Source organism: Pocillopora verrucosa, chromosome 4 (assembly GCF_036669915.1).
Source record: "Pocillopora verrucosa isolate sample1 chromosome 4, ASM3666991v2, whole genome shotgun sequence".
NCBI classification, from domain to species: domain Eukaryota; kingdom Metazoa; phylum Cnidaria; class Anthozoa; order Scleractinia; family Pocilloporidae; genus Pocillopora; species Pocillopora verrucosa.
In genome coordinates this window covers 17,493,625-17,503,193 of record NC_089315.1, presented here as the reverse complement: position 1 = coordinate 17,503,193, position 9,569 = coordinate 17,493,625, and the positions used below count along the sequence as shown (strand labels likewise).

The window sequence follows — 9,569 nt, the reverse complement described above, 5'->3', positions numbered from 1 at the left end:
GGATCTTTCCGAGTAAACACGGCATGGAGGTCGACTTGACAATCCGGTGAGTTTCATTTGTTTGACCCCCCCTCCCTTTGAAAAATCATAGCTACGTTCTTGCATTCCTGCCACATGTTGTGTATTCGTGCCTTTGTAAAGGTAGTGAGAAAGGACCATCTCAAGTCAAAGAGTCTTTTAGACAGTTTTCTTATCTCTTTATAAAAGTTTCTTACTTTGTGCCAACATCTGATAGGCACGGAATTATGGCTACGCAAGACAAATATCAACCTAGGATGGAAAGTGAAAGTTGAAGGTCTTTCCGTCCCCAGTCACACGCGCGACTTATAGAAAGTTTTCTACCTTGTGGTTTCAACATCGTATAATACGCATGTGTTTTAAGACAGAGGTTTGGTTGCACAAAACAAAACAAATATCATCCCTAGAAAGAAAGCAAAAATTGGTAATGACACTTAATATTCTGGTGAGTATAACTTATGTGGAAAGTTAAACCGAGCGTTATAGTTCTCATATGAAGCCCTCTCTAAAACTATAAAAAGTAAGTTAATCGTTTATTTTTTTTTATTTCGCAGGTATCTCTGCCTCCTTCACGAAAGAATGCCGGAAAAATTCACCCTTGAAAATAAGTGCAAACTGGTAGTCTAAAAAAGACGCCAACTTCTTCCTAGTGGTGCACTTAACGTAAAGTACGGTGTGCGTCCATGCTGTATTTTAAAGGAAAAGTCTTTTGGGTGACATCTCAGCCAATTGTCTGAGGGGAAATGTTAACCTTGGAAAGAACGAAAAATCGGGGGTCACCACAAAATCGTCCCCCACCACACCCACCTCTAATAGACAGTTGTTTTGTAATTTGAGACTAGTTTAACATTGTGGTACGACATATTGTGATAAGCATGCGTCTTACAACATAAATGTGTATTAAAAGACGTAGTTACCACAAGGATAAACTTGTCTTTAATTACAAAATAACTGTCTATGAGAGGTGGCTGTGGTGGGGGACGGTGGCGGGTCGACCCCCGATTCTTCGTTCCTTCCAAGGTTGACTCTCCTAAGACGCTTTGTTGAAATGGTCATTTCTTATGAAAAGTAATAAGATACCCATTAGCAAAATAAACATCTCTCATATTAATCCTTTATTCTGTAATATTGCATCCACAATAAATTAGAATTTTAAAATCAAAACAAGAGCACTACACGAGACAATTCGGAATAATAGCAAATTTATCCCTCCTTTTCATTGACCTTTCTTGGACCTTCCGTTGTCTTTTGTCCTTCTCTCACATCCTGAAGTTAACACAGATGATATTAATCGCTTTGTCAACAATACTTAACATAGAATAAATCATCTGTTAGCAACTACAAAACAATTTCAAGTCTACAGTAAGTGTTCTCTATACCTTCAAAAAGCTAAAAAAAAAAACAGCTAACTCTAAAGAGAGCAAGAATTACTGAAAAAATTCAATACTTCTGGTACTAGTTTAGGGTACTTTACTCTAGACGAAACATAAAAAAAAGCAACTTTCGACGAAGTTACAAAGATCTTTAATCAAGCAGTTCAACAGTAACATACTTATCGCACTCACTATAATATTAAGTATTTTCTTCTTTTACCGTCTTCTTAAACTTATAATCTTGGCGGGATCTTACAATCTGGTCGCGGAAAAGTAAGAAAAATGTTTGTAAATACAGAACTCTAACACTTCTGGTTCAATTTGATAAAGAGGTTCAACTGTCGCAGATAGTTAGATTAATGGAAAATGCAACTTTGCAAAGGTTGATACTGGTACAGAATAACAAATTTCAGCTCAAAGGTTTATACAATAAAACATCACTAGTACTCACCGGATCCTAGGAGTATTCTCTTCCTCCAAAACCACTCGTGTCAATTTTTTAAATATTTGCGTTTCCTGAAAGGCGAAAAGTTACAGAAATAGTGAATGGAAAATAAAAGGTCCTAGTTGAAATAATTCATTCTAAGACGACACTGAAATTATTTGCGGGTAGGACAATAAATTTTTCACAAAACTACACTCTTTATTTCGGGAAGGTAGACATTAACACAATAATTAGACTCACGGAAAAGTTGAGTCTCCTCTTATTCCTTGACCGTCTTTTTCAATGTAAAAGCTGCGATAACTGAAAGGGGAAAGGATGCGGCAAAAAAAAAACAACAACAACAACCACGGCAATTCAATTCTACTTGGAAATAGTTTGCAGTTATGCGAAAATGATTCAATTTAAAGATGCAAATTCACTGAATTCCAAAATAAAAGCTAGCCACACGATCATGCTTTCCACATATATCGTATTTTCGTCTTCACTGAGTTTCTTTCAAAGTTGTAATGCTCTCAGTCTTTGAAAGTGGAGAAAGTAAGTAAGAAAAAAGTAAGAAAATTTCGATACATCTGTTTACAGTCAAAAACAATTTACTGAAAACAATACTTGAAATATTTGTTCTACAAATTTGAGCTCCGTTTAAAAATAACTACATAAGGTTCCTTTTCAACCATACTCACAAAGGTTTGAAGCATTTCGCGTTCCTTGACCTCCTCCTTAGAATGGTTTTCTTTCAAGCATCTGAAAGGAAGAATGCAAGAAAAATTAATGCGAAAACAAAATTAATTGTGGGAATGATCATCAGTTAACACCTGGGAGAGGAAGGGGGAGTCAGGGGGGGCAGGGGGTTATAGATGTGTCACAACAACATTTATCTGATTCCCTCATGAGACTCTTTAGTATCCTAATGAGGCCCCACTATATTCCCCCCATTTAAAAAATGCTTGAGAAAGGGGAAAGGATGATTAAAACCAAGTGATACCCAAAATCTTCCAAACCCCCCCTCCCCTGATAGTCGAGGCCTGGTGATCAACTATTTGTTTGAAAATGAGTTTAATTTGCTTGTGAATGAAAACTTATAATCATATGAAAGGATCAACGCTAAGACTCGATTTCAAAAAGAGGTCAAAGGTGTTTCAGAAATGGGCTACTTCTTTAATTATTTGTTCAACTGTCATGTAGGGAGTTGTAACATCTTTATAACATACTTTTAGCGGATGGAAGTCAAAGCAAGATACACATTTTCATAAAATAGTGCTACAACTCCATCATATTCTACAAAAATTAATACAAGCAACATGGCTATTTGTTTGCTACATCATACAATTTTGAACAAGGTTTCTTTCTTCCTGGCTACCAAAATTTTTATCCAGCAATCATATTGAGATTTTAAGTCACCAGAGGCTGACTTTGAGATAAACTTAAGCCCTAAATGACATATTTTCCAAAATCAGAACCTTTGTTATCACAATCAGGCATGCTAGAAAAGGAAATGTGTCAGTAAGTCAGTCAGTCGGTCAGTAGGTTGGTCAGTCAGTCTGTCAGTCTGTCTGTCAGTCGGTCAGTCAGTCGGTCAGTAGGTTTATCAGTCAGTCTGTCAGTCAGTCAGTAGGTTAATCAGTCAGTCTGTCAGTCAGTCAATCAGTCAGTGAGTTCAACAGTCAGTCAGTAAGTCAGTCGGTCAATCAGTGGGCAGTCAGTCAGAAAGTCAGTCAAGAGTAAATGTGGTTAGTGTCAGCTTTTACTTGGGGCAGAAGAGCACAGAACATGTCATCACAATGGAATGTGCTACACATAAAATTAATCACATTAGAGTTACCATGAAACGTGACGATGTGTGATGTGTAATTAGCTTACTTGCACTTATCTTAACCTGGTAGTGTGTAAGTGTGGAGGTGTGAAAGTCAGTCTGTCAGTCAATCAGTTAATCGGCCAATCAGTCTGTTGGCCAGTCAGTTAATCAGTCGGTCAGTCAAATCATCAGTCTATCAGTCAGTCAGTTATCAGTGAGGGAGTCAGGTATTCAAACCGTCAGTCTGTCTATCTATCAGTCAGGTTATTGGTTGGTCAGTCAATCAACCTAGCAGTCAATAGCTTGGTCCACTTGTAAGTGAACCTGACAGCCAGGCAATAATTCAGCTAAATAACAGTAAGTCAGTCCATCAGGTCCATCAATCAGTCACTCAGTATGTCAGCCAGTAAGGAGTTAGGCAATGAGTCAAGCAGTCAATCAGGTAGTCAGCTACTTAGTCAGTTAGTTAAGCAGTCAGCCATGTAGTAAGTCAGTGAGTCACTTAATGAGTAAATCAGTCAGCCAGTAAATCACTCAGTCAGCCTGTACAGTGTAAGTGCTTCAGGCAGTGTTAAGCCAATATGAAAGTCAGTCAGTTAGTTCAAAGTTCAGTGAGTCACCTACTCAATGAGCTAGTCAAAGGGGTGGTAAATTAGTCTGTCCATGAGCTAGTCTCTAGCAGTTAGAAAATTGAGTCGATCAATCATCTATTCTGATGAAAAAATACAGCCATGCCAGTGAAACTGTTAGTCTGTGTCAGGCTAGCACTATGTTTGCCACTATTTCAATGTCACTGCTCCTGTCTGTTCCTGAAGGGAACTGTTGCCTGAAAAAACTTATTTTGCTGGAAAATGCATTTCATGGCTGTTTGAGACAGTTGTACCAATGACACATATTCCTATAAGCAGTGCCTGTTTGTCAGTATCCAACACTCATTTAGAAGTAGCACTTAAATAAAAATGGTAGTCATAGGAGGAACATGTATTACTGTATCTATCTCAAGCCCTAGATTACGTGACCTGATTCTAATTTTAAATTCCTTCCCCATCATATAATTTTTTAGGAATTTGCTAACTCTTGCTTAAATTCAATGTTCTAAGTACCACTACATTTACACCACATGTATACCCTACCCTACATTTAAGTCCTGTTTAAGTCTTTTAGGAGTCAAAAGTTTAGGAGATAAAAAAATTTGTACAATGGATTTTTTTATGCTTGTTAAAATTTGGAATTCATCTTTGTATGGGTTATCTATGTCTGAATTACTGTAATAATATAAAAACACAGCAAGTCAGTTTCATAATTTTTCATTGAAACTTAACCAATGTGCTTGCTGATTTAAAAATACAACTACATCAGAAACACTTTCAAGATTTCTATCTCAGCAAAAAGTTACATTGTATGTTTGAGGCAAGTGTATCAGTTAACAAACCGACCTGTAAGTTTCTATCCCATTCATTTTCTTCATTTATCTTCTTGTCTTACAGTGTATCAATCGGAGTGTGTTAGTTTGTAGTCTTGTTGGAGTCCAAAAGCCACACCTCTCCAATCTGACAGATGTCAACCACAATTACCCAGGTACTATCATCTAGATTAATTTGGCCATACTTGAGCTGTGTGGGTTAAAAGAACAAAAAAACTGCAACATTCATCCATTTAGAAATTGTCAGAAACACAAATAACATGCTACTCCTCTGAGGAAGTGCAGTTCAAATACAAGACTGCTTCTATAGTAATTCAGTACCAAAAAGGTCCTCTGTAAGTGAGGTGGTTGTCTCAACAAAGACTAAGGTACCCCACACAGGTTTTGTTGAGCAATAAATAAGATGTTGGAAGAACATGAGAAAAGTTTATAAACAATGAGGCAGTGAGCAGAGTATAAATAGCACGAGAAGTGAGTACAAATTTCATGCTGTATTTGGACAGTTGGTTCCTTTTTAATTAAAAAAAACACTGTTTAACTACTCAGCTGCAAATGCTATGCTACTCTATCTGTCATGCTTTCACCACTTTGTCAGAAATGCGAAAAAAAAAATTTTAAATTTTGTAATTTGTCTTGCTCTGCAGGCTCATCAAAATAAAGCACAACTCATAAAAAATGTCATTGATACTACACACCAAAATGTCTAATAAGATATATTTCCGAGGCATGTTGACTCACATAGCCATTTTGTTACTCTGGAACTTAATAAGATAATTGGCTATAGTTTAACACCTTTTTTGTGTTGCAGTATGTTCATGGTACATTTGAAAAACTAGTAACACTGTACCTTAACTACCTTTAAAGTTTGGACTGACCCAAAAACTTAATAAACATCATTCTGTAAAAGCATGTTATTGTTGCAAGTTTCTAATACATGCATTTACCTCTTGATTGACTTACATGTGATTCACTGATTTAGTTACATGTGCAAAAAGAAACCTTCGTTTAGTTCAAATGTTTGAGTAGATAAGTTAATTTAGTTGGTTTCCGAAATGAACAGTGGTGTTCAATGTTGATTCTATCGACTCAGGTAATGCTACATAATTTTCATCGCCAGTGAGGTTCATGGTTGTTCATTATTCCAAAGATATCCAAATTCAATTTATAATAAAATAAGTTTCAGATCAAATTTATCTTTTCAAAGCCTACGAAAATGGCCTATAGTGTGGCCAGAGAATTGCTAAGGAAGAGCATTACTGTTTTAGGGGGTTGTGTTGACACTAAGGGTAAAACATTTATTTAATTAAGAATAATATTATGGGGACCTCAATTATTGTTTTAAGTATCAATAAATCAACTTATCTGTCCTGATTCAAACAAAAAGATCTCTTTAACAATTATTCCCTGAAGGCAAAGTGAATATTGTTTAACAATCCCTGTGACAAAGGCAAAGGGACTATTCAATAATATTCATGATATTTATTTTGTTGTCAAAACCTTTCTATTACAATTGTTTTGATTACTCATATAGAGATATGTAGCAAGTTTTCACAACAATTTAATCAGCAGCTTTATTTAATCCAATCAGCAAAAACCTCTGTCATATCTTTTTTCCAAAGTGTTACATCAAACTTAATAGCATCTTTTATGCTCTTTAGAATTAAGTTTTCTTCTATCATGGTTATTAGTTCCTTGGTAACACTAGAGTGACTTAACAAGAGGACTGGAACATCATTTTAGAGTGGGAAAGTGCACAGATAGTCTGGACATGACTCTATTTCAACTTTTGGTGTTAGTGTTGCCATTCTCCCAAACAAGTTCAGGGCGTCGTTAATCACTGGTGTTCTCGTCATGATCAAAACACCTGGGATTTGTGTAACTTGTGCTCTTATAAATGAGGTAATGCTGTTTGGAATGATTTCAGAACTCCAAGATAACCAGGTCCCTTTCTTTGTTTTATTTGGCGTGTGTGCAAAAATTTACCACAGACTACATTTATTCTGGATTCCCAAAGGGAAACGTGATCGTTAGTATAAGCCATCCAAGATTTCTAAGCTCAGTTCGCTTTTAATTGAGCAAGGCTCTAAACAATGTAAGGACTTTCCTTTAATAAATTTCTTTAACCCTGAATGAAAACTCTACAAATGGGATGCAGTTAATTTTATCGTAAATTAATTCATCAATAAATTAAACTTGCTTCATGTTGAAGTTTGTCAAAATGAAATATCACAAAGCTTACCTACTGTATTATCCAGTGTTATTTGTTGTCATTATCATCTTTACCGTGATTTTAAAATGTTCTGCAAATTGAAGGCAGAGATAAAAATTTGAGAATAGCTTGGGTTTGCACTTTTAATGTCTTAAATTTTTGATAAGTACTGGTGAAACTAAGACAAGAAGGTCATGCTCTCCCTATGAAAGAAAATGACAATCAACTTGATTTTGGCATGGCTTTTTAAATTTATCAATTTGATTCAGTCTTGATAAATTTTATTCTCAAAAAGAAAAAAAATTAAACAATGAAAAAAATAGAAAAGGAATGAAGTCTTATTCCTAAGTCAAGCCATTTTTTGGGTGATTAGTTTGAGTACACTTTATTTGTTCATAGTTAAACAGGAACTCATTATATAAAAAATTTGAGAATAAAATATCAAAATTTGATAGATGAATCAGCAGACTCAAGACTAAACTGGGATGGAATAATTTCAAAGTCTAATCACCCATGTGGATTCATATTACCAACTTACATGCAGCATCTATATAACTATCCTCTGTTTGTGCTTGTTACAGAACTCTCAAAGAAGATAATTTTGTTGTCCTTAGGGTGGTCTTTAAAACTGAAAGTTCAAAGGTGATGGTGATCTTAAAAGAGCTGAGGTTAGGATATTCAAGAACAAACATAACATTGACTGTCCATTGCAACGGCTGCTAAGTCACTTTTGAGACACAATGAGACAACGTTCTTGACTCAGTTTCTTACTCATATTTTTCCTGTGCATGTCATTGTCAACTGATGTTCCCGTCCTCATGTAAATCACTCTTCTGACAAAACATGAGGTGACCATTTTGAAATTTAGCCCCCTCGCTGTAATCACTTGGTGCAAGTTGATTATAGCAAGAAATGTCACAATCTTCTGCCAATCAGAGTGCACACATCTTTGTACTCTCCACAACAGTTTTATGGATATTTTTTATCCCCAGCTTTATTCTTTATAGCTTTCACTTAAAGTTTCCACTGTTTGGAAATGAATTGAATATTTGGGGTTACACAGGTAAAGGTAGGAGCAAACATGGTATAATTATTGGGGCAAAATCATCCCAACACAGGAAAACTGACAGGGAAAAAACTTGCAAAGAGAAAAATAAATTTAAATTAAGGGTTTTTAAATTAATGTCTTTAACATGTTGTATAACTTTGGTAGTCCAAAGCAGGATAGTACAAACAGCAGTAAAAATTTATGGTAAAGAGGAAGACCTTAGACCTTTCTTTATCATTATTTTGCAAAGCAATTGTTTTTGCTACTTATAAAACTTTGTTAAATGTGCAATAGCAAGCTGCATGCAAAGCTTGTGGAAGTGAATTAACTAAATAAGTGGAAATTAGGTTTTCTCTCACTAACCAAGATGGCCCTGGAATGTAAGGGGAGATTATATTAGTGATCAGGCCGTACTCAAAAGAAAACAAGTATCCTCATTACTATTTTGCTGGATAATGTATGGGTATTGTAAGAAGTTACATGTTAGTAATTTCTGGTAGTCAAAGGGTTAAATTAAATAAAATGGGTTTATTAGAAGTGGAAAGGGGATGATCAAGTAAAAATTATTATGTTTTAAAACATTTTGTGAACCATATAGGTTTTTAATTGGAAAAAATTTGCATGATCCGATACTATTAAAAAACAAAGCCGTAGTCTGAAAGGAAATCTATTGTTTTTACTAAAATAATGGTTTCCTCATATCCAAGAACACAGTGAAGTCTAGGGATTCTGTAGAAATCTTACCCATTTTTAAAAAAATTGCTTATCTCACCAGAAAGCTGAACTATTGTCTTAAAATTAACCATGGCAAAGGAGAGCAAAGTTAAAATAATCGGACAAGCCTATTACCGAGTTTCAAAATAGCGGGTAATTTTTCAAAGAATTGTTAACACAACACCATCACATTAGTTTGAAAGCGTATCTTAAATAAACCTAATATGCCTACCTGACTTAACATAACGTTTTTAACTATTATTAATGCCACAAAAGTTTATTTTGTATAAATCTTACCAGGTTGGATGCAACCAAATTTCTAATTCTCCACAGAATCGTCATTGACGCACAATTATCTTCAATTTTCCCTGATTCCAGCCTTCAAACATAATGAAGTAGGTCAAGTAGCATTCAACACGATCCCAGAAAATTGTTTTGGGCGCTAAAAATAATAAAAAAAAAACATTAAAAGATTCACTCTGTATGCTTTACAATACAACCCACGAGACTGACGCCATTATAACCACTTGCAAAGTAATATGGGAAT

At 35.2% G+C, this 9,569-nt stretch overlaps 1 long non-coding RNA gene across 4 annotated transcripts; it reads right to left on the bottom strand.

The window, feature by feature from the left end:
• Positions 1-1,112: 1,112 nt before the first annotated feature.
• LOC131780652 (uncharacterized) lies at positions 1,113-9,550 on the bottom strand. 4 transcript variants are annotated; one of them, XR_010717289.1, is made up of 8 exons: positions 9,515-9,550; positions 9,320-9,401; positions 7,799-7,888; positions 7,291-7,351; positions 5,065-5,241; positions 2,517-2,577; positions 1,843-1,907; positions 1,113-1,284 (listed from the first exon to the last, which is right to left on the bottom strand). It is a non-coding gene; the product is annotated as an uncharacterized lncRNA (long non-coding RNA). The 4 variants fall into 4 exon arrangements; XR_010717286.1 differs by having other exon boundaries at positions 9,320-9,535; XR_010717288.1 differs by having other exon boundaries at positions 7,295-7,351; positions 9,320-9,535.
• Between the last annotated feature and the right edge of the window lie 19 nt (positions 9,551-9,569).